The sequence below is a fragment of the Molothrus aeneus genome, chromosome 3 (genome assembly GCF_037042795.1).
Source record: "Molothrus aeneus isolate 106 chromosome 3, BPBGC_Maene_1.0, whole genome shotgun sequence".
In the NCBI taxonomy this organism is placed as follows: Eukaryota; Metazoa; Chordata; class Aves; order Passeriformes; family Icteridae; genus Molothrus; species Molothrus aeneus.
This window is the reverse complement of record NC_089648.1, coordinates 16,133,080-16,139,335: the sequence shown is the minus strand read 5'-3', so window position 1 is coordinate 16,139,335 and position 6,256 is coordinate 16,133,080. Positions and strand designations below refer to the sequence as shown.

Sequence of the window (6,256 nt, the reverse complement as noted above, 5' to 3'; positions counted from 1 at the left end):
TCATGTATCATTGAAATAAATTGGTAAGGCAGATGTAAAAGAGAAGGTAATTATTCTTTTACCTTGTCCAATTGTATTATTCACAACAGGAACATTAACAGTCATAGCCAATGACCACCAATTAAACACAGCTGGAATGGAAAATGAATCTTCACGAAGTAGCACCATACAGTAAGGGAGGCTTCGGGCCCCTGGAACTTCATGGCTACTGCCAGGTATTGGGGGGGGGGGGGGGGGGGGCGGGGAAGATCTCGTTTCTCTGTTGCTTTACAGCAAAGTATTTCACTGTTTTTTACACGATCTTCTCTATACCCTTACGATTTGGAAATCACATTGTTGTACACAGGGTGAAGGTCGCTGAACGCTAAATTATCCTATTTCCTGTTCCCTCAGGCTTCTCCTTCTGTCCTGCCGGGTCAGCACTAGCTTCACTCTGCGCTTCTGACACTAAGCTGTAAAAAGAGCAGCCACCAGGAGGCGAAGTAATAGAGCCTCATTAATAGTCACACAGACTCATTAATAGTCATCCATTATTATCTTCAGCTATTTTAACAGGATTCAGAACGTCACAGAAACGTTGCATTAAGGATATAATTCCCCCCTGCTTCACTGAAACCTTCTATTGCTGATTAAATTACCAGATTAATTATAATTACCCTTAAATGCATTTGAGGTATTTTTATTCCACTAACCTATCTGAAACATGAAATGTTCTATGTTTTAAGCCTTTCTCATCCAAACTACTGCGTGTTTAAACATGGTGTGTATGTATCTAGAGCCTCTGGGGGAGCACAGGCTCTGGGGTGACCTTATTGCTCCTACAGATGGGGTCGGCCTCTCCTCCAGGCCACCAGTGACAGGACAAGAGGCCATAGTTGTAAGCAAGAGAAGGTTTACGTTGGACACTGGGAGGAATTTCTTCACAGAAAAGGTGATTAAGCCTCGGAATGGGCTGCCCGGGAGGCGGTGGAGTCACGGTCCCTGGAGGTGGCTCTCGGTGCCGTGTCCGGCTGACACCGCGGTGCCGGGTCACAGGCTGGGCCCGGTGACCTCAGAGGTCTTTCCCAACTGAATTCATTCCGTGATTCCGTAACCAAGCTCTAATATTACGCTTCGCTCGCTATTTTATTAACGCAATTCGGGCCGCGATGTGACCGCTGTACGGAGCTCAGTTAACCACAGCCCCAGGATAAACGGCAGGCTTTGCACGCTACTTAAATGCTACTCTTTTAAACGTTATTCTTTACAATGCTAACACACGCTCGCTGAGGCTTGGAACCAGCTGACGTTTAGGGTCCCTTCCAGCCCCAAGCGGCTCTAGGGCCCTGAGTGCCGCCGGCACGGCACAGCAGGACACCCAACAACGCTGCACCCGCTCCCTCAGCGCTTTCTCCGCAGCGCTGCTGGCGGCGGGGCGCGGGCCGGGCCGGACGTGACGCGGGCGGGGGCGGCGGCGCGGTGCGTGCCGGGAGCGCGGTGGGCGGTGGCGGGCGGGAGGCGGCGGCCGGAGGGGGCCGGGCCGCAGCGACGCGGTTCCTGTCGCCCACAGGGGCTCCCCTCCATGGCGGTTGCCGCGGGAGGCCGCAGATAACCGGCCGCGGCCCCTCTCCCCTTCCTCCCTCCTTCCCTCCCCCTCCCCGCCCGCCGCCATGCCCGCCCGGGCCCCGCCGCCCCCCGCGCAGCCCGCAGGTAAGAGACGGCGGGGGGCGGCTCGTTCCCGCCGGGCCCGGCCGCGGAAGGGCGCCGGGGACCCCTGGGCGCTGCCCCCGGAGCGCGGCGGTGGCGGCCGGGGCCTGTCGGGGCAGTGCCGTCCTTGCCGTGGGCCCGCGGGGGAGGGCGGCGGGGCCCGGGCGGGGCAGGGCAGGGCAGGGCAGGGGGAGCCCCGCGGCTCCCCGGGCTCGTCCCGCCGCAGCCGGAGCGGGGGGCTCGGCTTTGTCCTGCGGCGGGGCCCGCGGTTTCCTGGGGTTCAGCGGCGCCGCAGCTGGGAGAGGGCGCAAGGATGTGGTGCAAGAAGTTCAGCTGTCCTGTGTGTTTGGCTTTTCCTGACAAGCTTTCTCTTTCGAGGGGCGTAGAGCGTGTCTGTTGCTAAATGCATCTGGACATGACAGACTGAACAAAGTTACGATAATTTAAGTGTGGTATTTTTCTTTTTGTAGAAGAGGTAATTTCATTCTGAAATGAGGCGAAATTGCTCAAATGCTGTTAGGTCCTGACACTTCAGTTTGTTATGAGAAGTATCTACTTGATGAACCAAAATAGAATTTTTTCTTTAGAGAAGACAGTGCCTTAAAAACAATGGTTAAACCTTGGGATTCTTTCAAAGTGTCAGTAAATTGGCCTCTTAATAGTGACAGCCCTTCCTTCCATTTTCAGCACAGAAATGGAAACCGGCAGTTTAATGCTCCTTAAGCAAACATCTGTTCATAAATGACTGGAGTGAGTAGAGAAACATTGCTGACAGGAGCTGTGCTGGGTTAGTTTTACAAGTTTTGTTTCCATGCATGGTTTAGAGCCCAACATGCTTCATTAGAACTCATTTTTCAGCTGTTGAGCCCATGGTAAAGTGAGTTTGATGGATGCTGCTTTTTAGCTGGATTGGTCCTTGGAGGTTGAACAAAATTAAAAGTATTTCCTCCTTGTTTTATTCTCTGGACATATGAACTAGACTTGGAAAGGCAATTAGCCTACTTTAAAAATAAAAATGGTCTGTTGTATTGTCAGCACAGGCAGAGAGGGTTGCTCATGCAATGCACAGGTAGCAGTTTCTCCTCCTGAAGTTGGAGCTGTACCTGGAGGAATGTGACATTAATTGTGGGAGCCTGGGGAAGAGTTGGAGTACCTGTGGCTACTGAGGGTTTGTTTTGTTTATTTTAAACAGTCATGTCAGTAAGATTAAATAGCATGAATGTGAGAATGAGACTTAAAAATATGTAGAAAAACTAATGGAGCTCTGGTGTTTTCATTCTGCACTGATAGTTGCATAAAGTACACATTGTATGACCTTTTAAGGTCATGTGAAAGTATGACCTCTTGGTTTTATTTCCTTAATTTGTTTATAAGTAAGCAGTTGAAGGATCTCAGCCTCATTTGTTTTTTTTTAATGTACTTTGGTTTTGCTCAGATTGTGTTTTTGTTTAGCAAAGGATTTAATAGACTATGAAATCTGGAGTTCACACAGTGAATCATACTTGTGTTACATATTGCTGGTGATGAGGGCTCTATGTGATCTCTACATTTCTGCTTAAAAACTCCACCAGTAGCTTACTAAGCTAACACAAGCCTTTTAACACCTTAATTGCCCAAAGTAATATTCTGAAACTTTCAGTACTTTGAAAAGACTTGTCTTTCACAGTGGAAATAATAGAGCACCTTAGATGGACCTCAGTGAACTCTGCCTTTTCCTCTTGAAATATTCATTGAGCTGTCCTTGCAGAGCTGTGCTGGTATCAGTTGGAAATCCAGTGGTAAAGAAACTGATGCTCGATGGAGTTGTTTTCACTACACTCAGCAGCATAATTTTCTTGCAGATACCATTATCTATCTCGACAGAATGTTCATTCCTCTCTGTGCTATTGTGCTGTTTGACAACTTAAACTGCTTCTTTGTGAACATTTCAGTGCAATGACATGCTCACCCTTTCATGGGGATTCAAAATACTTACAATTTTTCTGGATAGTCAGAGAAGTGCCTTAGATCCTACTCATTCCTAGGTGTTAGAAATTTTGTCTGTTAGATTTTCTCCTTTGTGCAAAAAACCACACTGAGTAAGCTGCTGCTATTGCACACACACAGAGAAAAAAGCCTTGAAATGCCTTGTTTGAAAACTGACATTTTCATTTTCTGTAGACTTTCTTTCATGCTAATGTTTTTGGCAATTAAAATTTTCAATTGCAAGGAATATTTCTGTATTGGTGCCACTTGCAAGCTGATCTAAGAAATTAGATTTCTTAGATCTAATTTGAGTTTTTCAAATCAGAGTCCCGTGTTGGGAGAACCACAGGGAAGAGCAAATCCTCTCTTCACTTCAGTATGTTTGGAAGTAGGGTGAAGGAAACGTGACACCTCAAGTTCATATGTCTGTTGATAAGCAATGGAAAATAGATTTTATTCTTTGGAGTATTAGGTGTCCCTCCTGTATTGTGTTTTTAATATGAGGTAATGTCTGTAGGTGGGATAAATGGTGAATAAGTAAGCCTGCTCACTGGAAAACAAGCAATGAGTACATTTGCAGTAATGGGAAGCAGACCCATGGCTGTTTTCCTTGTGCAGCTGTACTTCCTCTGCCAGGCTGTGGGAGAAGCTGTCACAGCAGAGTGCAGCCCTGGGCAGTTCTGATCCACTCTGTGCTGCAGCCTGTGTGAAGTTTGAAGGGTTTATATGTGATGGAGATCATACTGCTCTGTGAGGGAGTCTCTGAGAACACTTGACCCTAGGTAATCTAGTTCTAATACTTTCTAATCTAGCATCTTTTTATCCTAATTTAGAACACATTCCCAGCTAGTATGTTTGAGGGTAACAGCCAGAAATAGATTTCTCGCTGAGTTAAGCACCGTTTTTAAAGGAATTTAAGAAATCATAAGAATGAAAACATCTGAGTTATGTGTTACTTGTAACATCCATCTTTACACATTGTGTGGCTGTGTGCTGTATGTTGGACACAAATGCTGCATTCCACAGAGCCAGACTGTAACCTGATTGACTGTCCCAGCCACTTGTGTTTGCCCATATGAATTTAAGATGTGCTTGTTCTTACAACATTTTCCCCACTTTCTGCTTACAGATTTATGTACAGGCAGCATCTTCATCTGCAGCTGTTAAAGCATATCAGTAGACTTTGAGTTGAAACATTTTTTTGCTTTTAGTAACTTTGAGGACAACCTGGTCTTTTAGGTTTGGGGAGTAATGCTGTTCTTGGTTTAAGAGGAGTTTAATGAAACAACAGAACATTTAGATTCATATTTTCCAACAGCTCCTCTGATTCTACAGCTAAGCCAAAATGAAACAGGGAGAAGTGAAGCAGCACAACTACTGAAAATACATGTTTGCTTCTTTATATAGTTTAACAGCATTTAAAATGAAAGTGCTTATATCCAAGATCTGTTTAAATTTCTCATGTGTGCCACCTAACTTGGTCTTCCTGCATTGTCAATGATGAGAGGAAGAGCAGCACTGTCAAAGAGGTTTGAATATGGAATAGGCTGGATTGTCTAGGGGTGCCTGGTGTTTAATGCCAGCCTGGGGAGCACAGGAGAACAGGAAGAATGAGCTGCCTGAGATTAGTGCCAGATTCTTGGTGAAGCTGTCCTGAGTTCTGTTACTTTAATGTTCATTATACATACAACACTTCGTAATAGAAAGTGTCCAGCAAATTTAGTGTTTGAAACCACAGTAATGCACGGTGGAATTGATTAATTCCAAATGTTTGGTAGCGAGAAATAAGGCTTAGATATGTTTGCCTTACTGGAACTGGAGAATATTGTTTTCCTCAACTCATACATGTCCAAGAAAAGGTGCTTTGAAACTCCTGCTTTGGGTAATGGGCCTTCTGGCTGTAACAGCATTAAGTTCAAAATTGAAAACATTGATTTCTTGGAGGCTTTATGAAGTAAACATTTTCTTGCTGTATTTTGTTTGCTGGTAACTATTTCCAAAAATAAAAGTAAGCTTATTAAACCAATTTAAGAACATATTGACTTCAGCCTGGACAGACTCTCTCTAGAGTGGATTTGGGTTGCAGAAATGCTGTTCTAACAGACAGGCTCTCCTCATCTACAACTACCATTCTAGAAATAGGTTCTCAGGTGCAGAAAGACTGGGAATCTCATTTCCATTGTTCATAAGCCAAAGAAAAGGCAAAGAGATAATGGAAGAGGATAGCTTTTCCTACTGGAAGCCAACACTGTGCTGTAATAAGAAGTCTAAATCTGGTCCTTACTATGATATTTTTGGCATTTGCTAGAGGAATTCCCTTGCAGTAAGAGTTAAATGTTCTTGGAAGGATCAGATGCTAGCAGCTAATGACTTGAATCCATCTCCTTGCCATTGCAAGGCTTTTACTGTAAGGTGTTTCAGTGACATTGTAATTTCTGTCATGGAGATCTTGATTGTGCCATTTCTGATTATTGTGTTTCCTGTATGCTTTAAGGAGGTGGTTTGCTTAACTCAGCTTTTCTTCAGAATAGTCCACAGCTGAGAGGTTATTCATTGCTTTGCTTCCTCTCAAGTTAAAGGAAACATTCTGCTTTACTAGGGGTTT

General features: G+C 45.1%; 1 protein-coding gene across 2 annotated transcripts in view; it reads left to right on the top strand.

The window, feature by feature from the left end:
* The first annotated feature begins 1,641 nt into the window (after positions 1–1,641).
* AFTPH (aftiphilin) overlaps positions 1,642–6,256 on the top strand; it is a 42,371-nt gene continuing 37,756 nt past the window's right edge. For both annotated transcript variants that reach the window (XM_066546346.1, XM_066546345.1), the window contains exon 1: positions 1,642–1,689. The gene's annotated coding sequence lies outside the window, so the exon portion shown is untranslated. The remainder of the gene's footprint in view (positions 1,690–6,256) is intronic.